We start from the raw sequence: 27,380 nt of genomic DNA, 5'->3' as shown, positions 1-27,380 counted from the left end.
GCAGGCAGTTGCACATTCTAAAGAAACAGATGGGATGGGATGGGTTTGGAGGGAGGGGGTGGTGATTTGCCTTTTTTGCAATGAAGAGTCATATTTACCGAGGGAGATAGAACCAATGTCTTCAGCCAGTGGTTCCTGCCGCCTGTGCACTGCCTGAGAGGGCACTGGAAGCAGAATCATTTGTGACCCTCAGGTGAGAGTGGAATGATGAGAGATTTATAGGGCATCGGTAAGACCGTGGTGGGTGGGACTGGTGAAGTCTGCTGATGCAGACAGTGACAGGCTGAAGTACCTTCCTCTGCGCTGGGACATTCTTTGGGTGTGCGGTTCTGTACCGATTGTTGCTGCAATCTTACTGACCCTCTGCTAGTCACGGAGCTGGTTGATGAGGCTTGGTAGTGACATGCCCCACCTCATCTGATTGGCACATTTCCAATTATCTACATTCATTGCGAAGAGATTTTTATAGAAAAGTTCTTGAAAAAGTACTGGTGTAAACCGACTATCGGTTTTCCCCCGTTAGGAAACCCAGGAGTACGGGAACAACAGTAAAAACTGTCAGCAGTAATTTACAAGTCTTTGCACTCAGTCAGGCTGATGGAAAATATGGAAGGTAACTGGGACCTAAGGTAGTCCAGTATTACAATCTTATTGCTTCTTGGTCTTCTTTTGCTAAGATCAAGGGTGTGGTTATACCTGTTCTTATCATTGTGGACTGAGTGAGTGAGTGAGTGAGTGAGTGAGTGAGTGAGTGAGAAGGAAGTTGTCCGGTTGATTATGCACCCTTGCACTGGTGCATCTTAATGCTGGCTTCGGCCTTATGCTGGTTCAGGGGAGCAGCAAACCTGCAGTGATGGCTGCGGTGAGTGCTTGTGCCCCAGGTCAGGGGATCTGGAACACCATCCGTGTTTCCGTAAAGGAGGTGGATGAAGGTGCGCATGTGGACCGCACCTTCTGTGTGAAAATGGTCCTGTTGGACTGTGGTAATAAAATGTGAGGCTGGATGAACACAGCAGGCCAAGCAGCATCTCAGGAGCACAAAAGCTGACGTTTCGGGCCTAGACCCTTCATCAGATCTAGGCCCGAACCGTCAGCTTTTGTGCTCCTGAGATGCTGCTTGGCCTGCTGTGTTCATCCAGCCTCACATTTTATTATCTTGGATTCTCCAGCATCTGCAGTTCCTATTATCTCTCCTGTTGGACTGTTGTGGGTTTGCTGCTGCGGACATTTACTGCCTGCAGGATTTCCCTGGAGGAGGTTTTTACAATGTAACCTTCAGGAGCGCCAAGCTTTGTGAGTGCTTCCTGGAGGTTTACAAGGAGAAAGGAGGTGAGGGGCCCCCTCTCTGCATTGACCGCTCTCCCACTGTTCATTATGCCTGCGCAGAGGAGCTGTATGGTGACTGTACACATGTACAACATGCATGAGCCAGCAGCTGATGTCCTGACCTTCCTTGAAAGGTACGTGAGGTTAGAAGGGGACCTAACCAACATCCTGGAGCCCTTCGGGATCTGGACAAGTAAGAGGCAGGTCAGGGTGATGCTGAGGATGGGCATGGACGGGAACATCATTCACCCCCAGCCAGCATCACGATTGGTGGGAGCAAGGACTACCTGACCTGCGCAGGGCAACCCAAAGTCTGCCATGCCTGTGGTAGGTCAGGTCACGTGGCGGCCGACTGCAAAGTCACCATCTGATGGAACTGCAAGGAGGAGGGACCCCTTGCAAAGGATTGCACAAAGGAAAAAAAGCTGCAACCTTTGTAGGGAAGCGGGCTACATCTGCAGGCCGTGACGGTGGCAGGGGACTACCTACGCCCAGGTCACTAGCGGCGGCAATGCGGGGCAAGCCCCCCCCGCGCCCCCATAGGAGAGGCAGGCACCAGGCCCATGCAAGGACCTTTGTACTACTATGTAGGAGGGACCAGCCCCGCAGGATGGAACCGAGGCCAGCAAAGCACCCCTGCAGGCTCCGCTTTCTCCCCCCGACAACCCGGAGTCGATGGAGGAGGCGACAGGTGACCCAGGGGAGTGGACGACGATCCGGAAGCCGAGGAGGAAGGCATGCTGGAGGTTGGCCGTCCTGCAGCAGCTTCCACCCCTGCTGGCTACGTCTAGGCCAGTCATTCTAGGTGGAGACTTCAACTGCATCATCGATGCAGATGGAAGATCTAGTGTGGGGACACTGGGTGGGGAGAGTAAACTGGACGCCACGTCCAGATTCCTGCTGGGCACGGTGAAGGACGCCAAGCTGCTTGACGTCTTCAGCACCCCTGCAGACGGAGCGCAGCGGAGATACACCTGGTCGGGGCCAGACGGGTCTATCCGCTCAAGGATAGACTTCCTGTTTGTGTCATGAGCGTTCTCGGTCTGGTCCACTGGCGTCGAGACGGTGTTCTTCTCTGACCACTGCCTCCTGCTGGCCGACTGTCAATTACAGGACGACCAGCCAGCCGGCAAGGGGACGTGCAACATCAACACAACTCTGTTGACCACAGAGAACGTCGAGGAGCTTAAGAGGGAGTACGCAGGTTGGAGAACCGTGAAACCCCTCTTTGAGTCTCCAGGCGACTGGTGGGAGAAGGTGGAGGAGAACATCAAGAGGTTCTTTGTGCTCAAGGGTGTTTGGAAGGCGAGAGAAAGGCGGGGAAAGCTGTCGCGACTCCAGAAAAAGACGCAGAACCTGCTCCTTCTGCAGTCGATGAGGGTCGATGTCACGGAGGACATCCGCAAGGTGAGGGGCCAGCAAGCCTCCCCCTTTGCCACGGAGGCCTCCAGGATAATCTTCCGGTCCAGGGTCGGCTCAGTGGAGCAGGGCGAGATGTGCTTGCTGCTCTACACCAACATCATTAGCACAGTCTGAATCAACGGGTGGGAATCGGACAGTTTTCCCATCAGATCTGGAGTCAGGCAGGGCTGCCCGCTCTCTCCTGCCTTGTTCGTGTGCTATGTGGAGCCCTTCGCCGCATCCATCAGGAAGGCCGTGAGCCTGAAGGGCGTGACTATCCCAGGTAGTGGAGGCCTTCAGGTCAAGACCTCCCTGTACATGAACCATGTCGCCGTATTCTGCACCAATCGTAGGTCGGTGAGTAGGCTATTGGACATCTGCGGCCAAAGTCAATAGGGGTAAGAGTGAGGCCATGTTCTTCGGGAACTGGGACGACCGCTCCTTCATCCCTTTCACCGTCAGGACAGACTACCTGAAGGTGCTGGGTGTTTGGTATGGTGGAGCTGGGGCGTGCACTCAGAATTGGGAGGAGTGTATCCCCAAACTGAAGCAGAAGCTGGGCAGGTGGACGTTCCGGTCCCTCTCCATCACGGGTAAGATCCAGGTTGTCAGGTGTGAGGGGCTTTCGGTACTGTTGTATGTGGCGCAGGCCTGGCCTATTCCATGGACCTGCGCTGCTGTGGTCACCCGGGCCATTTTCCACTCCATTTGGGGGTCGAGGATGGACCGGGTCCTCAGGGACACCATGTACAAAGACCTGTAAAATAGGGAGAAAGGGCATTCCGAATGCCACCCTCACCCTGATGGCTACCTTTGTGTGCGGCTGCATCAAGCTGTGCATAGATCCTCAGTACGCAAACACCAAGTGTCACTACTTACCGAGGTTCTACCTGTCCCCAGTGTTGTGAAGGATGGACCTGGCATCATTGCCACAGAACACTCCGAGTAGTTGGACCGTCCTGTACCACCTGCCGGTCGTGGAGAAATTTTTGAAAGGAAACGCCTTTGACCACAAGGCCGTCTGGCAATGGTCAGCACATCGTATCCTCGAGACCCTTCGGGAAAAGGAGAGGGTGGATCCCGTCATGTGGTTCCCCACGCAGACTGCCAAAGTCATTTGGCAGAATGTCTCATCGCCAGAACTTTCAAACAAGCACAAGGACATTGCTTGGCTGGCGGTGAGAGGGGCTCTGCCAGTGAGATCCTTTATGCACGCCCGGAATCTCTGCGCCATTGCGCACTGCCCTCGAGGTGGCTGCGGGGGGGGGGAACGAGACTGTCTATCACCTCCTTCTGAGGTGTGCCTATGCACAGGAGGTCTGGAGGGGTTGCAGTGGTATTTGTCGAGGTTCATCCCGAGCAGCTCCGTGACGCGGGACTCCATGCTCTACGGGCTGTTTCCCGGGACGCACATCGAGACCAACATCAACTGCGCCTGGAGGACCATCAATGCGGTGAAAGGCGCTCTTTGGTTTGCCTGCAACTTGCTGGTCTGCCAGCTGAAAGAACTGACCACGAACGAATGTTGCACACTGGCGCACTCCAAGGTCCAGGACTACGTGCTGAGTGACACACTAAAGCTCGGGGCAGCCGCCGCCAAGGTGCGGTGGGGAAAGACCACTGTATGAAACCCCTCGTCCAGAATAGAAACAAGGGCCCTATCTGGTAACTGAGCCCAGCTGGCGCCTCCCCCAACTGGTCAGGGGGCCAACGGGGACTGTGCGGGGTGAAGACTGCCGGTGTATTTTCTTTGCTTTGTTTTTTTTTCCCCTTTAGTTGGTGGACGTACACCCTGGGTAACCCAGAGCAGCTTGCATGACTGGGTAGGTGTATGAATGTGTTTTTTTTTTGTACATCTTATGAATAAAGTATATTTTTTCAAATTAAAAAAATGTTCTTATCAGCTTTAGTATCTGATATGTTCTTTACTTAAGGACCCTATATTAAACCAATTTTTGGAACAGGAGCTTGCTCTGTCCTCTCCAAGCATCATCCTGGTATTGCAGTATTTGCAGGAATGGTGCAGTCTCGTTAAACCAATTTTAAAACAGCCTGATCAAAAACTGAAGAAGGGTGTCTAGGCCTGAGGCATCGCACTTCCTGCTCCTTTGCTGCTTGGCCTGCTGTGTTCATCCAGCTCCGGACCTTGTAATCTACAGCAGTTCAGCACTCTGGAACTATAACAGCCCTTCAGCCCAACAAGTCCTCATCAAACCTCAGAGCATCCCAGCCAGACCTATACCCCACCTAATCGACCTCTCCCTTAACACTACAGGCAATTTAACATGGCTAATCCACCTAGCCTGCACATCTTTTGGACTGCGGGAGCACTCTGAGGAAACCCACACAGACACAGAGAGAATGTGCAAACTCCACACAGGCAGTCACCTAAGGCTGGAATCAAACACGTGTCCTGGTGCAGTGAGGCAGCAGCGCTAAACACAGAGCCACCATGCCGCCAAAGTCCTTTCTCTCAGCACTCTCACCCAACTTTCTCCAAATGTGCTTTTTCCAAGGTAACCGTTCATCTCTCCTTTTCTGCATGCTCAGCACTTGCTCTGAATGTTCGTGCCTCATCCGTGGTGCATGTCGCATCTTCCCACCAACACCATCCCTGAAGAGTCACACATGGCATCAGAAGTAAAAGAAAATTGCCTGCCAATACTACCTCATTACAAATAGCATTTCAGAAAAAAACAAAAGATGAAGTGATCGAAGTATTCACTAGTTTTGCCTCTGATGATGATGACTTGGGATGTATTGAACTAGAGATTTTGGAAACACTGTGAGCCAGGAAAGGATATGGCATATACAATGCACGTTTTTCATTTGAGTGCAACAGCACCCAATCAAACTTGTGCTTTATTTCTCTCAAGTCAAGGCCTGTGAGTTTAATCAGATTATCAATTCGCTGACATGGGACACAACTGTAAATGACCAAGCCAATTCTCACATTAGCCAGACGTGGAGATATTTGCAAATCTAGCAAGATGAGCCAGAAGTTAGATAAAAATGCTACATCAAGATGCAGAATTGCCTGTCCGCAAAGTACATGCTTTCTGTAAGAACTCTGCAAGCTGTTTAGCACCTGAGACGTGTTCTGCCACAATATCTCTGCCTTTCCCTGGCATTTTTGCACTTTGACGTCTCAACTAGAACTTAATGTTTCACAGTGCTCCTGTCTTGCTTGGTTGTTTATCACAGGCGCAAGCCAGGCAGCTGTTCACTGTTATTACCAGCAGTCAGTTAACGGCTGGTTAGCAGCTGTGGCAACAAACACGTGTTTTGACCAAATGCTCACGTCTCAAAGTCTCAGGGAAACAGTTCTCAGTCAGGGCAAGGGAGACAGGATTAAGTCAGGAGATCCTGACACAGCATTTCCAATGAATCATTCAATATCAGCCATTTGGGGCAAGCAGGATCAGAGGATCTGTATCACTACAGTACAGAGAGGTGGCCACACTCACTACTAATTGCATTCTCAAAATGCTCCAGGAGATTGGTTGAGCCTGAATTATGATCATCAAGCCAAGCTGACTCTGTCCATTCCTGCCATTGGGGGTCAGTTTGATGAAATTCTCAAAGGTGTTCAGGAGTTTGGGAGGTGCATAGCTCCCTGAAATAGCAACACAAGTGGATAAGACGGTGAAGAATTTCACTTTCACGGTGCACAGCATCAGGATCTGGTCAGCTTTGATATCTGGCTCATAAGTGAGATGAGGTTTTTTTTTCAAACATATCAGAGCATGCATTGTTCCTACAAGAACAACTGTGGTTCCATTCATGCATTTTTTTTGTTTCAACCATGAAATGGCCACAACATGATCAAAAGTGAAAGTAGCCATCAACCAGTTTGAACTGTCGGTGGTGAAATAAATTAAGACAGAGATAAATGTATTTGCAGATTTTTAAAATTTTTTAAAAAAAAATATCATTCATGGGATCTTGATATTACTGGATAAGAATGGCAGTTTCCTTCCCTAAAGGACACAGGTTTTTCCAACAATGGCAATGGATTCACGGTCATCATTAGATTCTTATTACCAGATTTTTAAAAAAAACTCAAATTCCACCATCTGGAATGGTGGGATTCAAACCTAGGTCCCCAGACCATTATCTCGGTCTCTGTGGAGTAAAGTACAGCAGACTAAATAGAAAATAAACCAAGACATTGTGTGATATCTAGTGTATATGTATTCATCATGAAATCCATCACTGCTGTGGACAACAGGTAAAGATTTGAAGAGACTGCATTCTCCACCCCCCGCGAACAGAGTCACAACGGACACCAGGTTTCATAGCCGATCGGGAAAATGCAATCGGGGATATAGTACTGGACTCCTCCCAATCTTTTGTTTCGACTTAAAACTTTCATTTTGTGGGCAAAACTCAAAAGGAAACATTACGATTGTTTCCAAATCAACAAACACCTATTAAAAGTTGAAACGTGTCTGTGGAGAGCAACAGGATCCGTAATTGTAAAAGGTGTGCAGACATAACTAATAAATAAAGGGCCATCGAGATCATCATAGAATTCCTACAGTGTGGAAGATGGCCATTCAGTCCACTGAGTCCACACAAACCCTCCAAAGGGCATCCCATCCAGTCTCACACCCCACTCTGTCCTTGCATTCTGCACACAAGATACTAAGGGTAATTTAGCATAGTCAATCGACCTAATTTGCACATTTATGGACTGTGGGAGGAAACCGACGCAGACAGGGTCTGGGTAAGACACTTCATAGGTTCAGTGTGGACTTGATGGGCCAAGTCATCTGCTTCCACACTGGAGGGATTCTATGATCTCCAGAAACAAGCCCAAAAATACCTGGTTTGGAGACAGCTAACAGCAGAATAAAAAAAAACCCAAGAGTTACTCAAATTTGCTGCTACTTAACTAGTCCTGATGAACCAGGAAATCCCTTTTCACATACTGTGCTGGTGGATAGTCTTTAGTCAGTGTGAATGTGTCGTGACGTGACTATTTCCAAGCTCCACCTGACAGATATACAACTGTTATTAACATTTTATTCACAATACCAGCACCTTTAATTGAGCTGGGATTAGTAACAGCAGTACAAACAGCCCAAAACTATGGTTCATTTGATCGTGAGAGTGATAGCAAAATGCTTCAACCGTGGTTCTTTGTGACTGTTTGGACGACTGAGTGAATGCTTTCCCACACTCAGCTCACGAATGCTCTCTCCCAAGAGTGAATTTGCTGGTGTGTCAGAGGGGAATTCGAGTCAGAAAAACTTTCCCACACACAACAGGCCAATGGTCTCTCTCCAGTGTCAATTTGCTGGTGTATCAGCAGGTGAGTTGTCTGAGTGAATTGTTTCCCACATTCCAAGCAAGTGAATGGTTTCTATCCAGTGAGAGCTCCCTGGTGTTTAAGCAGGTTAGATGACTGAGTGAATCCCATACCACAATCAGAGCAGGTGAATGGTTTCTCTCCAGTGTGACTCTGGTGGTCAGTTTCTAGGTGGGATGGATGAAGAAGTTCCTTCTTGCAATCTGCCCATTTCCACAGTCTCTCCCCAGAGTCACTGCGCTGGTGTTAGAACATTTCAGATGAATCTTCACAGACTCTTTTACACACAAACCATTTGTATTTCTCCAAAGTGTGAGTGCTGCTTTCTCCTTCAATGTTCAAAATCCTGAGATAATTGGGTTGTGATAAACAAAGTGACTGTCAGACCTGGATGTGGAACAGTTTGAATTCTCTAACTGCAGACTAAGCTATCACACAGAAAGTAAGTGCAATGAGTGAGAAACCAGAAGAGAAAACAGACTGTGAAACTGAGAAATCCTCTGGACATTTGTGGAGCGACACTTGGAAAACATGTTGGATTATCATTAGAACAAATCCATTCATAAATATCCTCCAGGTAAGGTATTCAGTCAGTCAGTGTTTACACAAAATTACCGAAAGAGAGGTGGGAGAGCCAGGGAGGAAGGACAGGCATTGTATAAATCTGTAACTCAGTCTTTCAGAGGGATTGAAAGGTTAAGAACAGTGCAGAAGTAAAATTGTGGAAATCTGAAATGAAAACAAAAATGCTTAGTCCGAGTTGTACAGCATGGAACAATCCCAGTTGTCCATGCTGACCAGATATCCTAAATTAATCTAATCCCATTTGCAAGCATTTGACCCATATTCCTCTAAACATTCCCTATTCACATACAACATTAAAAGATATCTGAGGGATAAGATTTATGACTATCTGGAAGAGCATGGCTTGATCAAATACAGTCAACACGGCTTTGTGAGGGGTAGGTCATGCCTTACAAACCTTATCGAGTTTTTTGAGGATGTGACTAGAAAAGTTGATGAGGGTCGAGCTGTGGATGTGGTGTATATGGACTTCAGTAAGGCATTTGATAAGGTTCCCCATGGTAGGCTCATTCAGAAGGTCAGGAGGAATGGGATACAGGGGAACTTAGCTGCTTGGATACAGAATTGGCTGGCCAACAGAAGACAGCGAGTGGTAGTAGAAGGAAAATATTCTGCCTGGAAGTCAGTGGTGAGTGGAGTTCCACAGGGCTCTGTCCTTGGGCCTCTACTGTTTGTCATTTTTATTAATGACTTGGACGAGGGAATTGAAGGATGGGTCAGCAAGTTTGCAGACGACACAAAGGTCGGAGGTGTCGTTGACAGTGTAGAGGGCTGTTGTAGGCTGCAGCGGGACATTGACAGGATGCAGAGATGGGCTGAGAGGTGGCAGATGGAGTTCAACCTGGATAAATGCGAGGTGATGCATTTTGGAAGGTCGAATTTGAAAGCTGAGTACAGGACTAAGGATAGGATTCTTGGCAGCGTGGAGGAACAGAGGGATCTTGGTGTGCAGATACATAGATCCCTTAAAATGGCCACCCAAGTGGACAGGGTTGTTAAGAAAGCATATGGTGTTTTGGCTTTCATTAACAGGGGGATTGAGTTTAAGAGTCGTGAGATCTTGTTGCAGCTCTATAAAACTTTGGTTAGACCGCACTTGGAATACTGCGTCCAGTTCTGGGCGCCCTATTATAGGAAAGATGTGGATGCTTTGGAGAGGGTTCAGAGGAGGGTTCCCAGGATGCTGCCTGGACTGGAGGGCTTATCTTATGAAGAGAGGTTGACTGAGCTCGGTCTCTTTTCATTGGAGAAAAGGAGGAGGAGAGGGGACCTAATTGAGGTATACAAGATAATGAGAGGCATAGATAGAGTTGATAGCCAGAGACTATTTCCCAGGGCAGAAATGGCTAGCACGAGGGGTCATAGTTTTAAGCTGGTTGGTGGAAAGTATCGAGGGGATGTCAGAGGCAGGTTCTTTACGCAGAGAGTTGTGAGAGCATGGAATGCGTTGCCAGCAGCAGTTGTGGAAGCAAGGTCATTGGGGTCATTTAAGAGACTGCTGGACATGTATATGGTCACAGAAATTTGAGGGTGCATACATGAGGATCAATGGTCGGCACAACATTGTGGGCTGAAGGGCCTGTTCTGTGCTGTACTGTTCTATGTTCTATGTTCTATATCTGGATGGGTAATTGACGAGCTTCCGCCAGTTCCTCTGGCAGCTCATTCTACACAGGCACCATCCGCTTTCCCTTTTAAAACTTTCCCTGTCAGCTTAAACCAGTGTTTAGTTCTCATCTCCCCTACCCTGGGAAAACAACCTTAGTTATTCACACTCTGCCCACCATAATTTTATTAGCTTTTAGAAGGTCACCTCTCAATGCTCTAGGGAAAATAGCCCTAGCATATTCAGCGTCTCCCCACAGCTTGAAACTTCCAACATCCTCGTAAATCTTTTCTGCACCCTGCCAAGTTTAACAGCATCATTCCTATTGCAGGGAGACCAGAACCGTACACAGTATTCCAAAAGCAGCATAATCAATGCCTTGTTCAGCCTATAACATGACCTCCCAACTCCTACATTCAATGCACTGACCAATAAATGCAGCACAGCAAATATCATCTTCACTACCTTCTGTACCCGCCATCCACCTTCAAGGAACTGTGCACCAACATCCCAAGGAGTCTCTGTTGCATAACAGTCCCCAGGACCTCATTATTAAGTGTTTAAGCCCTGCCCTGATTTTCATTACCACAATGCAATAGCTCGCATTTATTCAAACTAAACTGATTTCTGGCACTCCTCGGCCCATTGACCCATCTGATTAAATTCCCATTGTACTTGGAGGTAAACTTCTTTGCTGTCTACTACAACAACAATATCAGAGTCATCTGCACACTTACTAACCATTCCTCCAATATTCATTCCACATGATTTGTGTCAATGACAAAAAAGCAGTGGAACCAGCACCAATCCTTACAGCACACTGCTGTTCATAGTCCTCTAGACCGAAAATAGACCCCACCCCCCCACCCCCACCATGATCTTGTCTCGTGCCTTCAAACCAACCTTGTTTCAACTAGCTAACTCTGCCTGGATTCCATTTGATCGAAGCTTGCTAACCAGTCTATCATGTGGAGCTTTGGCAAATGCCTTGCTGAAGCCAGATAGACAATGTCCACTGCTTTGCCTTCAGCAATCTTTGTCACTTCAAAAAAAAACTTCAATATTGTTCGTGAGACAAGATTTCCCACTCACAAAGCCATGTTGACTATCCCTAAGCAGTCCTTGCTTTTCCAAACGCATACAAATCCTGTCCCTCAGAATCCCCGCCAACAATTTACCCACCACTGACATCAGGCTCAGGGGTCGATAGCTCCCCGGCCTTTCCTTACCACCTTTCTTAAAGAACGGCAAGACATTAGCCAGGCAGTCTTCTGGCACCTCAACAGTGTCTATCAGTGATAGAAATATCTCAGCACACGGCCCAGCAATTATTTCCCTAGCCTCTCCCAGAGTTTGTGGATAACACCTGATCAGATGCCAGGGACCTATGTACTACCTTTATGCATCTTAAGATGTCCACCTCCTAATCCTGTGTAATATGGACACTTTCATTATTTATGTTTCCAAGTTCTCTCATTTCCATATCCTTCTCTGCAGTAAATACTAATGTGAAATATTCATTTCCTATCTCAGCCTGCAGTTCCACACTGATAGTCTTGTTGATTTTAAAGGGGCCCTATTTTCTCCCTTGTTGCTTTTTTGCCCCAAATGTAGTTTCAGAATCTCTTGGGACTCCCCTTAACCCTATTTGCCAAAGATGGCTCATGTCTGCTTTACACCCTCTCAATTTCCCTTGAGTGTGCTCCTCCTGCCCTTTTCCGTCGAGGGACTGACAATTCCTGCTGTCAATACCCGACATGTGCTGCCTTCTTTTTCTTGACCAGATCCTCAATTTCTCCAGTCAATGAGTATCCCCTACATTTACCAGCCTTGCCCTTCACATGAACAGGAATATGCTGTTTCTGGACTCTCTTTATTTTACTTTTGAAGGCTTCCCACCTTCCAAGCATCCCACTAACAGAGAATTATCTCTCCTGATCATCTTTTGGAAGTTCTTGCCCAATAGGGTCAAAGATAGCCTTACTCCAATTTAGAACTTGGAAATTTATATTAAATATATACATTCTATAATTAAACTGATCCCATCTGTCTGCATGTGACAGATATCCCTCTAAACCTTTCTTACACATGTAATTATTCAATCTTTTTTTAAACAATGCAATTGTACTTGCATCCACCACCTCCTCTGAAAGTTTGTTCCACACATGAACCACTCTAAAAGAAAAATTGTATTTCATGTCTTTTTTTTAAAATATGTATTCCTCCTCTCACCTTACACATATGTCCCCTTGTCTTGAAATCCCCCAGCCTCGGGGAAACCCCTTGCTATTCACATAATCTGTGCCCTCATGATTTTATAAGCCTCTGTAAGGTTACCCCTTAACCTCCTTTACTCCAGTGAGAAAAGCCCTAGTTTTGGCCATCTATTTTGAACATCAAGCCCTCCATTCCTGGCAACATCCCAGCGAGTCTTTTCTGACTTGTCTCCAGTTTAATAATAGTGTCCTTCTTGTAACAGGGCGACCAGAACCGCACACAATACCAAAAATGAAGCCTCACCAATGTCCTGTACAACCTCAACATAACACCGCAACTCCTATACTCAAAGTTCTGAGCAATGAAGGCAAGTGTGCGAAACAACTTATGAACCACCCTGTCTACATAAACTTCGAAGAATTATGTCCCTGAATCTCAGCATTTGCGTTAAGTGTGTCAGTCCTATCCTTGTTCATTTTACCAAAATACAATATCTCACATTTATTCAAAATGAACTTCATCCTCCACTGCTCAACCCATTGAGCCAATTGATCATCTTAGGAAACCTTAACTAACCACTATACCAACACTTCTAGTATCATCTGCAAGCTTATTAGTTTTGTCCCTTAAATTCTCATCCAAATCATTTATATTAATGAGAAACAAAGAAATGGACCATTTACCGATTGCTGCGGAACACGCTGGTTACAGAACTCCACTCTGAAAAATCCTCCAGCACCATGGTCTCTCCTACAACTAAGCCAATTCTGCTTCCAATTAGCAAGGTCTTCCTGAATCACATGTGATCTAACTTTACTCATCAGTCTACCATGTGGAACCCTGTCAAAGACTTCACTCTCACTCTGGGAGGTGCTGCAAATCTGACCCAAGTCCTCTGCCAGTTGTCCACCGCCCGCTTGATCATGCCTTGAAAAGTTAAATCTCTTCTGAGAATAACTGCTAAATCTGCATCCAGCTGCCATTCAGCACTGTTCCAGGTCATGGGAACTTGCTGAATCAAGTAATCTTCACATTTTCACCCTGCATCGTTTGCCAACTATCTGAATTTTGTATTCTGCGTTTACCAAACATTGCCACAATGTTAATAATTTTTCTCTCTCTGCAAGCTAATATCCTGGAAACAAGTCTACTACTCAACAAAATCATTGCTAATCAGCCCCAAGGAGAATTACCTCAGCTTCTTCAAGCTCTCTCCAAACCAGAAACCCATCATAATTTTAATTTACTTATGGGATATCTGGGCAGCAAAGACCACTAATATTGATTGCCCATTTGTATTTGATTTGGAGAAAGTGTTGTTGAACCACTTCCTATAACTGCTGCACTCCATGTGCTGTAAGTACTCCACTGTGCTGTCTAGACGATTATCTGCCCTGAAGCCTCACCACCCTCACTATCACAGGAATCATACCTCAAACCTCACTACCCTCCCTACCATGAGCATGACCCTCAAGCTCACTACTTGCACTATTGCAGCCATCACCTCGAGCCTCACCACCCTCCACATTGCTGAAATCCCTCTCCAGCCTCACAACCTGCCTATCGTTGGAATCCCCCTCTAGCCTCAGAACTCTCACCATCTCTGTAGATTGCTCAGTCTCACAGATCTCACCTCTGTAATCTCCTCCAGTTTCAAGTTGAGAGGGGAAAGTTTAAGGGGGCTATGTGCGGCAAGTTCTTTACACAGTGGGTGGTGGGTGCCTGGAACGTATTGCCATTGGAGGTGTTAGAGGTGGGCATGATAGCAACATTTAAGATGTATCTAGACAGATACATGAATGGGCAGGGAGCAGAGGGATACAGATCATTGGAAAATAGGGGTCAGGTTTGGATAGAGGATCTGGCACAGGCTTAGAGGGCCAAAGGGCCTGTTCCTGTGCTGTAATTTTTCTTCTTTGTTCAACACCCTCCTGTTTCTGTAAATTCCTCCAGCCCATATAAACTTCCTCAGCTCTAATTGTCTTTACCCTCACAAACCTCCCTTTGTTTGACATCTAATCCAGCCTCACAAGGATTGTGAGGCTGGATTAGATGTCAAACAAAGGGAGGTTTGTGGGGGTAATCTCCTCCAACCTCACACTTTTCCCTATTTTTGAAATCTTCTCCAGTCTCAGAACCCTTCCTGTCTAATATACCCCAGCCTCACAAATCTCAAATGATATGTGCTTTCCTCGAATACAATCCTTCTGATGATATCCCATTTTTATTCGTCCACTTGATGACGGCACTTTCAATTTCCTGGGCTTCAGGCTCCAGAATTTCGTGGTAAACCGCTTTACTTCTAAACCTCACTTTTCTCTCAAAAAGACTGACCAATCACGTGTCATTTATTCTAATATCTCATTTTCGGAAAGGGCTTGAAATATTGCTGGGCATCTTCCTATGTGAAGTGTCTCAGAGGTCTACAGTACAGAAAAAGGCTCTGAGGCCCATCCAGCCTGTGCCAGTTAAAAACCACCACCTAACTATTCTAATCTAAAAATTTTCCAGCACTTGGCCCATAGACTTGACTGTGTTGGCATCACAAGTGTACATCTATATATGCCTTAAACGCTATGAGGATCTCTGTGCCTACCACCTTCAGAGACAGTGATGTTCAGTGCCATTGTCACAGCATGATGACATCACAGACAGGAACAGAGACGAGCTGAGTCTGTGCAAACCAAAGGTCCCCCACACACTGTGAAGGACGGGATGGTCCCTGACAGGGGGCAGAGGAGAATTAACAGAATGGTTTGTAGGAAGAGGGTTTTTAGTTGCATGGTTAGGGTTGTTTTTAAAACATTATTCTTTCATGTGACTTGGGGGTTGCTGGTACATAGAGAATATCCATCTACAATAGATGGACTCTCCTTCTCAACCTCTCCCCTCGCCTGGGGTGTGGTAATCTTCAGGTTAAACCAGCCCTATGGTCAGGTAGGACAATGGTGACTTTACCTTTGGCACAGAGATGCCACTGTGCCTCAGTGGTGTAGAGGGGAATGTTGTTTGTGGTGGGTGGGACACCACTCTGACAGTGCTTCATCTGGAGAACGTTCACTTTCTTTAATATTGTTGGGGCTGCACTGATGCAGGGAAGTGGAAAATGTTCCAACACATTCCAGATGAGTGCCTTATTGATAAGAAACAGTTATGGCGGAATAAGGTATTTGGAGAAACTGAGACTGTTCTCCTTGTAACAAAGTATTTTGAGGGGACCTTTGATAGAGGTGTTTACAAAAGATATACTACATTAGGATGATAAATTATACACTCAACAACTGATCACAAAAAGGATTACAGGACATATACTGAAAGTTTTAGGGACAATCTATTGAGAGAATGGGGTGATTTAAAAGAGAAATTTTACACAGCAAATGGGAATGAGCAGGGACACAATACTCAACACAATGTGAATATCCAGGTCCTGATGAATTGAGTAATTCTGTCAGAGTTTGGTGTTACAATTATGGAGACTTCCACCTTAAAGTCCACTTGTAATATCCTGTAACACAAATTCATAAAATCCAATTCAGTCTGGACAGAAATTCACACCATCCCCTCCTCCTGGCCGAGGATAACTGTGCATTGTCCCTGCTACACATTATCCTTTGTGGGGGTCAGCAGTTGATTCAGGGGGAAATCTATTTTGGCTTCTAGGAGTGTCCACCTTGGGACTTCATGTCACTAAACGGATCAGCAGGTGTTTGACACATGGCAAAGAATGCCCAAGAATTAGTGAGATGCAGACAGCAAGATTTGCTTCCTTTTCTTTCCTCCTTTTTCTTTCCTTCTGTGCTGCTGCACTGCCACAATGAGACATTAGCTTTTCCAGCCCAAAGCAACTTGACGAACAAGCTGTCTCGATTCTGAGAACCGGACGGTAAGCTTCTGCTGGTCATTCAAAAGAATGCCCCTTAAAACGATAGCAGTTACGTACATGTCATCTTGCCCAGTGCTCCTAACAAAAAAAAAGTTAGAAGAATAAGGGAGCATCTCATAAAAAAGGATAGCCGTCAAGTTCCATGAGGGTTACAGTTTATGGAGAAATATTGATAATGGGCAACAAGTTGGAAAATGGAGTACAACTGTGGGAAAATGTGAAGTTGTTCATTTGAGGAGACGACCAAAGAATACAGTGTTATTTAAAAGCTAAAAACTGTGGAAAACTGCATCACATAGGGACTCAGGAATAATTGTGCAGGAAACACGAAGCAAGCACACAGTTGCAACAGGAAATCCGGGAGGGTAACGGGATGTTATCCCTTATGTCAAGGTGTTTGTAGTATAAGAGTTTGGAGTCCATGTCTTAGGACAAATGTACAAATTGCTGGTAGGGCCACATCTGGAGGAATGTGAGCAGCTTTTTTGGTCGACTTATTCAAGCAAATATATCACTTCACTGGAGGCATTTCAGAGAAGATGGACTAGGATGATCATTGGTTTGCAGGGATTATCTTTTAAGCTAAGACTAAATAGGTCTGGAAACTACTGACTAGATTATTGAAGACAGGTGATGTAATTAAAAATATAGGATTCTTCAGGGAGTTTGCAGGTTAATGCTGAGGGGATATTTCCGATCGTGGGAACAGATTCTTGATCAGGCAGAGAATAGAGAGTTCTCTTTTGGGATTGTCATGTTGAAGGCAACACAGACATGGGTAAGGGGTTTCCATTACAAGTGAGCTAGAGCGAGGTGAGAGAAGGAGCATTTCAGAGATTGAAATTTCTGACATTTGTGATTGAGAAGATGTATGGTAAGATGTTCATCTTGAGGCCAGATATGACAGCATTATTGAGAAGGGTGCAGTTCAGCCTCAGACAGTTCCCAGCAACAGGGATGGATTCAGTACAGTAGTAAGGAAAAATAATTTGCAATAAAGAACTGAAGAAAATGTGTTTAACGATCACAAAATGTTATTGGAGGAAATTTCAGCTATTCAAGTAGTGGAAACACGATAAGCAGTGTTATAATTGAGTAACAGTGGAGCAAAGGAGAGTGATAGAGGGGTGTTAGATCTGAACATTGTAGAATATATGCGAAACCCAACACAGTACTTGTGGAAGATCTCACCTCCTGGCAGAATGTCGGTGAGAAACAGGATGGGCCAAGGATAGATCCTTGAGGGACATCAACTACATGGGTTTCAGACAGGAAAGAGAGAGAGAGAGAGTGGAGATGGAGTGGGAGTTTTCCAATGACAGTGAGGTCAAATATTGGTTTTAAACAGAAAGGGTGAGAAGGACATAGCCAGACATGAGAAGCAGACAGAACAAGTGACAATATCTGTGAAGTGGCAAAGGGGAAGAGGCAAGGAGGAGGAGGAGGAGAAATAAGAGAGAGATGGAATGTTTGGAGTTTAGGAGAATAGGGAAAGGTTTAGGATAAGTTCTGGTAAGGCTTGACGAGACTGGAGAAAGATGCAAATTTAGGACCAAAATGAGGAGCAACATGCCAGGCAATTTGGTTTGCTGGGCTCGTGGAAGAGAGAGAAGCAGCGGAGGCAGCTGATTAAGATTGAGACAATCGAGTGGCACAAACTCCATGTGTCTCCCTCACTTGTTGTTGAAGGGGAGGATGGAGGAGACAGGATGATGGACAGTGTTTTGCAAAGAAACAAAGCCTGCGTTGGTGATATTTAAAAATGAGTGAACAAACCTGATGAATTTAACTTTTATCCAGAATACTAAAATGGACAACAGAAGTCTGGGCTCAAACCCCATCTCAGCAAATGGTGGAATTTGAATTCAATTAAAAACTGGAATTAAGAATCAACTGGTTGCCATGGAACCATTGCTAATGGCAGAAAAAAGGTCTAATGTCATTCAGGGAAAGAAATTTGCCAACCTCAGCAAGCCACTCAGTTGCAAATCACTGCAAAGTCGAAACAAAGCAATGAAACTGGGCGGACCGCTTGGCATTGATCAAGGCACTAGGAAAGACAACTGCAGAATCAGCCTTATCGACCCCACAAACTCCTGCTTACTAATATCTGGGGGCTAGCGGCAAAATTTGGAGAGGTGACTCAAAGACTAGTCAAGAAACAGCATCATATGCATGGAATCATGCCTTACAAACAATGCCACACGTCACCATCACTGTCCTTAGTGATGTCCTGTCCCAGGAGCAGGATAGACACGGCAGACGTGGCAGCACAGTGCTATTCCGACCGGATTATTTGACCTGGGAGTACTCGACTTTGACTCTGATGCCTGGAAGTCTCATGGCTCCTGCTGATTACCATGTACCATCCTCCCTCGGTTGATAAATCGGCAGCAGTATTATCACTAGATTATTAATCCAGAGACCCAGCCAACATTCTGGGGACCTGGGTTCACATCCTGCCATGGCAGATGGTGGAATTTGAATGAAAGAATGGTCTGGAATTAAAAGTCTAATGATGACCATGAAACCATTGCCAATTAATCAGGAAAGACCCGTCTGGATCACTTATGTCTTTTTGGGAAGGAATTCTGTCATTCTTACCTGGTCTGGATGACATGCGACTCCAAACCTACAGCGATGTGGTTGACTGTGAACTGCCTTCTGGGCAATAAACACTGGTCCAGCCAGCGATTTCCATATCCCAAGAGTGAATTTTAATTTTAAAAAATCTCATCCATGTTGAACAGTACAAGGAGGAAGCACGGAGAGTGTGAATAGCACTAAATGTACTCAATGCCCACCTTCAGGAGTAGTTTGCAGGAGGATTACCAATCAGGCTGGCCGGGTCCTAAAGGACAAAGCTGCCTCGCTGGGACTGCAGCAGGTGGTGACACACCAAACGGGGAAAACAGTGATCTCATAGTCACCAATTTCCCAGCTGCAGAGGCATCTGTCCATGACAGGATTGATAACAGCGACCGCCACACAGTCCTGTGGAGACAAAGCCTCATCTTAAACTTGAGAATACCCCCCATTGTATTGGGTGGCAAGAACTTCCGCTGAAAGGGATAGACTTGGAACAGACACAGGAACTCAAAACCAAATATCTATGAGGCTTTGTGAGAGAGACTATAACAGTAGCAGACAATCTGTAACCTCATGGCCCAGCATATCCTACAGTCAGCCATTGCCATTGATCCAGGGGACAAACACTGGTTGAATGAAGAGTGTAGGAGGGCATGCCAAGAACAGCACAAGGCGTACTTAAAAATAATGTGCTAACCTGGTAAGACTACCAAACAGGACTATCTGCATGCCAAATAGCATAAGCAGCAAGAGTTAGAGCGAAGCCACCTCATAACCAATAGATCAGATGTAAGCTCTGCAGATCTGCCACACCCAGTCATGAATGGCGATGGGCAATTCAACAACTCACTGGAGGAAGCATGCCAAAAATCCCCATCCTTACTGACAGAGGAGCCAAACCTATCTATGCAAAAGATAAGACTGCAGCAATCTTCAGCAAGAACCGCCAAATGGATGATCCATCTCAGCCTTTTCCAGAGGTCCCCAACATCAGAGATACGAGTTTTCATCCAGTTTGATTCATTTCAAATAATTATTAATAAATGGACGAATTGTGCAAAGGTTATGGGCCCTGACAACACTCTGGCAACAGTACCGATGACTAGTGCTCTAGAGCTTGCTAGCTTCCAAGCCAAACTGTTTCAGTCCTGCTACAGCGCTGGCATCTATTGACAATTTGGAAAATGGCCCAGGTCTGTTCAGCACAAAAACACAGCAAATCCAATCCGACCAATTTCCCCTCAAGCAGTCTACTCTCTATCATCAGTAAAGTGATGGAATGTGTTGTCATCAGCAGTATTCAGCAGCACTTACTCAGCAGTAACCTGCTCAGTGACACCCAGTTTGGGTCACAGCAGGCACTTGGTTCCTGATCTTATTACAGACTTGATCCGCAAATTCACAAACAGCTGAATTCCTGAGGTGAGGTGAGGGTAAACAGCAGAGCCCTGCACAAAAACCACTTATTTCCACTGCAGTGGAAATGATCTGACAGTGACACCTTCGTTTCAGCTCATCTGCTGAACCTTTCATATATTCCTGTGTTACCTCTAGACTTAACTATCCAAGCTCACTGCCAGTCGGCCTCCCACATTCAACGTCCCTGTAACCTCAAGAATATTTAAAATTCTGCTGCACACAAGTTCATTTGTACCAAGACCTGTTCACCATCACTGCTGTACTCCCTGACCCACAAAGGCTCCTATTTATAAGCAACAATTTAAAATTCCCATCCTTGATTTCATTCCTAGCTGTGATGAGCCCTATCTCCCTGCACCACACAACCTTCGAGACTTGGACAACTCATTTAGTTTCAGACTTAAGTGTGTTTAATCATTGCTTCACTACTGGGGGCTGTTTCTACAGTTACCAGGCAACACGGTCTGGAATTCCCATGATAAACCGCTTAGGTTTGCTTTCCTTCTTCAAGATAGTCAGGAAAACGTGCAAATATGGTTACTTTTTGGTCACCTGACCTAATAATGGCCTTACGTCAAAAGTTTATTGATAATATTTTTGTGAAATTATAAAAGATGATAAAAGTACAAATAGTTTGTTGATTTGGACATACACCATCAGCTCTTCAGTATTGCTAGATGAATGATCTGTAACTTCTCAAATGGCCGCATTGTGGGAGCACCTTCATCATACAAACTGCAGCAGGACACGAAGGTTAAACTTCTCCACAGGCAACAGGGCTTTGGCAATGATCGCTAGTATCTGTGGAAGGAGAAACAGAGTACATATTGCAGAAGTGCAAAATGAATGACACAGAATATAAATGCTGTAGAATTTGGTGGCCTGAAATGGAAGAAAAATGAACTCTCTTTCTGGGAAATATTTCCTGGCTGTGAAAGATACCATTCAAAAATTAATCTGGTAAGAGAGCAGCACACGGTTGGGGGTGGATGGTGGTGGAAAATTTACTTCCAAAAAGGTATAAGGAAGTAACAGTAAAATACTACAGAGATTAAATTTACCCATAAGAGACTGAAGAGATTAGACACCGACAAAGGTGATCAGGGAGCACACAAGCGAGTAAGAGCAGTGCGAGCTGCTATTATCCCACACTCTGGGAAAGAAATCCAGAAGAAACAAACACTTGGATAAGAGATAATGGCAACTGCAGATGCTGGAGAATCCGAGACAACAAGATGTGGAGCTGGATGAACACAGCAGGCCAAGGAGCAGGATAGGTGACCTTTCAGACCTGGACCCTTCATTAGAAATGGGGGAGGGAAAGAGGATTCTGAACGAAATAAGGATCGAAGATGGAGAGGCAAGATAAGTGGAGAGGAGACAGACAAGTTAAAGAGGCGGGCATGGAGCAGGTAAAGGTGAGTGTCGGTGGGTAGGTAGGGAGGAGATAGGTCAGTCCAGGGAAGACGAACAGGTCAAGGGGGTGGGATGAGGTTAGTAGGCAGGAAATGGGGATGCAGCTTGAGGTGGAAGGAGGAGATAGGAGAGAGGAAGAGCAGGTTAGGGAGGCAGGGACGAGCTGGGCTAGTTTTGGGATACGGTTGGGGGAGGGGAGATTTTGAAGCTTGTGAAATCCACATTGACACTATTGGGCTGCAGGATTCCCAGGCGGAATATGAATTGCTGTTCCTGTAACCTTCGGCTGGCATCGTTGTGGCACTGCAGGAGGCCCAGGATGGACACGTCGTCTGAGCAGTGGGACGGGGAGTTGAAATGTTTCGCGACTGGAGGTGCAGTAGTTTGTTGCGAACCGAGCGTAGGTGTTCTGCAAAGCTGTCCCCAAGCCTCCGCTTGGTCTCCCCGATGTAGAGGAGGCCACAACAGGTACAGGGGATGCAGTATACCACATGAGCAGATGTGCCGTTGAACATCTGCTTGATGTGAAAAGTCTTCTTGGGGCCTGGGATGGGGATGAGGGAGGTGGTGTGGGGGCAAGTGCAGCACTTCCTACAGGTGCAGGTGAAAGTGCCAGGTGTGGTGGGGCTGGAGGGGAGTGTGGAGCCACGGAGAGAGTGGTCCCTCCGGAAAACAGGCAAGGGTGGGGAGGGGAAAATGTCTTTGGTGTTGGGGTCGGATTGCCGATGGCGGAAATGTCAGAGGATGATGCGTTGTATCCGGCGATTGGTGGGGTGGTACGTGAGGATGAGAGAGATTCTTTTTCGGTTGTTATTGCAGGGATGGTTTGCGAGGGAGGAGTTGTGGAAAAATGCAGGAGACACGGTCAAGGGCATTCTGGATCACTGCCGGGGGGGGGGGGGGGGGGGGGGGGGGGGGCAGGGGCGGCGTTGCGGTCCTCGACAAGGAAGGACATCAGATGTACGGGAGTGGAATCCCGGGAGCAGATGCGGCGGAAGTGAATGAATTGGGAATAGCAGATGGCATTTTTTGAGGGCGGTGGGTGGGAGGAGGTGTATTCTAGGTAGCTGAGAGAGTCGGTGGGCTTGAAATGGATATTGGTTTCCAGACGGTTGCCCAAGATGGAAACAGAGGTCCAGGAAGGTGAGAAAGGTGTCAGGAGATGGCCCAGGTGAACTTAATGTTGGGGTGGTAGGTGTTGGTGAAGTGCATGAACTGTTCGATCTCCTCACGGGAGCACGAGGCAGCGCCAATACAGTCATCCATGTACCGGAGGAAGAGGTGGGGTTCAGGGCCAGTGGATGCACGGAAGAGGGATTGTTCCGACAAAGAGGCAGGCATAGCTTGGGCCCATGCGGGTACCCATGGCCACCCATTTTGTCTGTAGGATGTGGGAGGATTTGATAGGGAAGTTGTTGACGGTGAGGACGAGTTCACCTAAGCGCATAAGGGGGTCAGTGGAGGGGAACTGGTCAGACCTGCAGGACAGGAAATAGCATAGGGCTTTTCGGCCATCTGTATGGGGAATGCAGGTGCTAATGTGGTATACTGCATCCGCTGTACCCATTGTGGCCTCCTCTACATCACGGAAACCAAGCAGAGGCTTGGGGACCACTTTACTGAACACCGACACTCAGTTCGCAAGAAACAACTGCTCATCCCCACCTCCCGAACCTGTTCTTCCTCTCACCTATCCCCTCCTCTCATCTCAAGCTGCACCCCCATTTTCTACCTGCTAACCTCATCCCACCCCTTTGACCTGTTGGTCCTCCCTAGACTGACCTATCCCCTCCCTACCTCCGCACCTACACTCACCTTTACCTGCTCCATCCCCACCTCTAACTTGTTTGTCTCCTCTCCACCTGCCTCCCACTCTCTATTTATTTTGGAATCCCTTTCCCCTCCCCCATTTCTGAAGGGTGTAGGCCCGAAAACGCCAGCTTTCCTGCTCCTCTGAGGCTGCCAGTCCTGCTGTGTTCGTCCAGCCCCACACCTTGTTCTCTCACTTTCTACCAGAGGCGGCTGCGCGTGCGCCCAGCTTCACCCGGCCCTTTCAAAGTTTCAAAGCTGCCGCGCATGCGCCCCGCTGATCATTGCCCCCCCAATGGAGATGGTGGCGGTCACACGGGCCTATCAATATCTGAGGCATTGATTTGTTTTCTGCGAACGTGAGTCTGGGAGTTTCAAATGTGTGTTTTCCGATGTGCGCGAAGTGTTTGTAAAACTTCCAAACCCATACGAACATCACTGCCCGTGATAATGGGAACTGCAGATACTGGAGGATCCAAGATAAAAAAAATCACTTCCCTCCCACTTTCTGCCATTTTGCTTTCTTTAACGTGTCCTGCTCTTACCTCAATTGCATAAATCTTGGTCTCAGCGAAGGATCTAGGCCGGAAACGTCAGCTTTCCTGCTCCTCTGATGCTGCTTGACCTGCTGTGTTCATCTGGCTGCACACCGTGTTATATCCGATGCTCCAGCATCTGCCGTTCCAGTTGTCTCAGCGACTCGAGACCGCTCTCGTGGATGATCACGTGGTTTTCACTAATACCGCCCTCCCTTCATTCCGATTGGGCGACATCCGTCCGGTCATGCACGGCACCCCTGTGCTCCTATTGGTGCGCACTGACATCAATCAGCCAGACTTCACTGCGAGCTGGAGCATGCTCAGTGCTTCGTGTTGGCATTGTGAGAAGCTCATGATCGTCGTCACAATGTTGCATTTTGAGACAAATCAGACTGAGAACTGGATGAGAAAGATTGTTACATTAGCGACCCTGGGGTTTTAATAAGTCGCTCTGAGGAAGGGGCACTGCACCCGAAAAGTTATCTCTGTCTTTTTACCTTCACAGATGCTGCCAGACCTGCTGAGCTTTTCCAGCAACTTTGTTTTTGTTCCTGATTTACAACATCCCAGTTCTTTTGTTATTTTTTAATAAGTCGCGATTGAAAAGGCTTCCTGCAGCTCAAAGCTAAAGATACTCTTGATACCACTCTGTCAGCGAATAGAGAAATGGCGGTGAAATAAGGGTAATAAATACAGGTATAACAGTCCTCAGGTAAGATGTAAAGAGAGTAATTATGAACATGAAGAACATCACTTGGTTACGTGAGGTGAGTGTTGTTCATATGAGCTGTGATTGGGCAGAGCGGAAGGTTAATCAAAAAAGAACAAGCATAAAAGAGATTCTCAAGAAAGGTCTGTGCAATGGAAAGCAACGAGAATCAGAAGATAAAAGCCCAAGACAGAAGAAAAAGTTTGAAGACCGAGGCTGCAAAAACTCCAATATGTTGTATCACTGCTTTACTGCCTAGTTATTGACTTAAGCAGTATAATACACATTCAACTGTAAGTAGCTGTCTGAGTTTGTCACTGTAGTTTACTTCATAACAGATAAACTCCACACTTTGTTTCAATAAAGCTGACAGTTGGTTCACAAATTAGTTCTGTTGCCAAGTCCGTTCCTGTTTGAAAAGGGGTATAGATCGCATTTAAATAGACAATGAAAAATATCAATCCAGGCTCTGAGCAAAATTCTACTCCCTCGCCACTGACTCCATCCCTGCCCCTGGTAACTGGCAGGTAACACACTGGTCACATTCATGGTGCAATATTTCATCCCAAGATGAGCTTCCAACCCACATTACTCACCCCCACACTCATTATCACAAAGTCCACATACAATTTCAACCTCAACAGCATCTCAGTTCATCTGCTGCTGAAACTCTCATCCATTCCTTTGCTACCTCTCGACTTAACTCCCCAAACACACTCCCGGCCGGCTTCTTAATTCTACTTCCCTGAAATCTTGAAATGATCCAAAAATCTGCTGCCCGTGTGTTTATTCTCACCGATTTTAACATCTTCAAGTTTTGCCATCCTGTGCTCACTAACATAAACATTTTCTGAGTGGCAAAGCACCAAGGTTTTGAAAATCATATCCTTATTTTGAAATTTTGTCGTCACACCTCGTTCCTTTGATAGTCCGTCCAGCTGCAAACCCCTCTGAGATATATCTGAAGAAGGGTCACTGGACACAAAACAATAATGTTGCTCTCTCTCTCCACAAGCACTGCCAGATAAGCTGAGTTTGTCATCAATTTCCACTTGTGTTACTACGTTCAAGCATCTACTGTTCTTTTGCTTTTTCCTTCAAGACATTTGTTCTCCCTGACTTCCAACCTCCAGTAGATTTCTGGTTTTACCTCTCCCACCTTTTTCATGTTTTCAGTTTCCAAGACCATAAGTTCTTGAATTTACTCCCTAAACATCCCGGTTTTCAAAGTCCCTTTGTTCGTTCAGGATATTCCTTGAAACCTACTTCTTTGGCCAGTTTTGGGTCACTTGTCCTAATAAGTGCTTGGTATCAAATATTGTTTTGTCACAACATTGTGTAATATGTCAGATCATTGGATTGAATCAAAAATGTGAAAACATTTAAATTGTTCTTTTGGAAAACATCACTGTTCTTTCACGATCATTTGGTAACTCCTTACCGAACATCGTTGCAAGTGCAACTTCACTGCATGACTTGCACTGGTTCAGAAACACCAAACAACAAATTCTCCAGATGTAACTGAGGATTCGCAATAGTTACTGATACCTTTGGGGAGTGATCCAAAGTTCATGTATCAGGATATGGTGAATGAATAGACAAGAGACAATAGGTGCTGGAGCAGGCCATTCGGCCCTTCGAGCCAGCACCACCATTCATTACGATCATGGCTGATCATCCACAATCAGTATCCTGTTCCTGCCTTATCCCCACAAGCCTTGATTCCACTATCTTTAAGAGCTCTATCTATCTCTTTCTTGGAAGTATCCAGAGAGTTGGCCTCCACTGCCTTCTGGGCAGTGCATTCCATATATCCACCGCTCTCTGGGTGAAGAAGTTTTTCCTCACCTCAGCTCTAAATGACCTATCCCTTATTTTTAAGCTGTGTCTTCTGGTTCTGGACTGACCCATCAGCAGAAACATGCTTCCTGCCTCCACAGTGTCCAATCACTTAATAATCTTATAGGTCTCAATCAGATCCCCTCTCATCCTTCTAAACTCAAGTGTATACAAGCCCAGTCGCTCCAATCTTTCAACATATGATAGTCCCGCCATTGCAGGAATAGACCTCGTGAACCTACAATGCACCCCCTCAATATCCAGAATGCCCTTCCTCAAATTTGGAGACCAAAACAGCACACAATACTCCAGGTATAGTCTCACCAGGGCCCTGTACAGCTGCAGAAGGACTTCTTTGCTCCTGTACTCATTTCCTCTTGTTATTAAGGCCAGCATGCTATAAGCTTTCTTCACTGCTTGCTGTGCCTGCATGCTTGCTTTGATTGACTGATGTACAAGAACACCTAGATCTCGTTGTACTTCCCCTTTACCGAAATTGACTCCATTGAGGTCGTAATCTGCCTTCCTGTTCTTGCCACCAAAGTGTATAACCACACATTTATCCACATTAAACTGCATCTGCCACGCATCCGTCCACTTACCTAGCTTGTCCAACTCACCCTGTATTCTCATAACATCCTCCTCACATTTCACACTGCCACCCAATTTTGTGTCATCAGCAAATTTGCTAATATTACTTCTAATGCCTTCGTCTATATCATTAATAT

The 27,380-nt window shown here is 46.2% G+C and overlaps 1 long non-coding RNA gene and 1 pseudogene across 1 annotated transcript; one reads left to right on the top strand and one right to left on the bottom strand.

The window, feature by feature from the left end:
• The first annotated feature begins 4,597 nt into the window (after nt 1-4,597).
• On the top strand, nt 4,598-4,758 carry LOC132208774 (U2 spliceosomal RNA; annotated as a pseudogene).
• A 2,236-nt stretch (nt 4,759-6,994) lies between these two features.
• LOC132208740 (uncharacterized) lies at nt 6,995-24,286 on the bottom strand. The gene is made up of 3 exons (XR_009444871.1): nt 24,111-24,286; nt 20,993-21,141; nt 6,995-8,770 (listed from the first exon to the last, which is right to left on the bottom strand). It is a non-coding gene; the product is annotated as an uncharacterized LOC132208740 (long non-coding RNA).
• Nucleotides 24,287-27,380: the final 3,094 nt, after the last annotated feature.

The sequence above is a fragment of the Stegostoma tigrinum genome, unplaced genomic scaffold (assembly GCF_030684315.1).
Source record: "Stegostoma tigrinum isolate sSteTig4 unplaced genomic scaffold, sSteTig4.hap1 scaffold_53, whole genome shotgun sequence".
Taxonomy (NCBI): Eukaryota; Metazoa; Chordata; class Chondrichthyes; order Orectolobiformes; family Stegostomatidae; genus Stegostoma; species Stegostoma tigrinum.
Note: the sequence above shows the minus strand (reverse complement) of the source record. Positions and strands in the feature narration are given on the sequence as shown.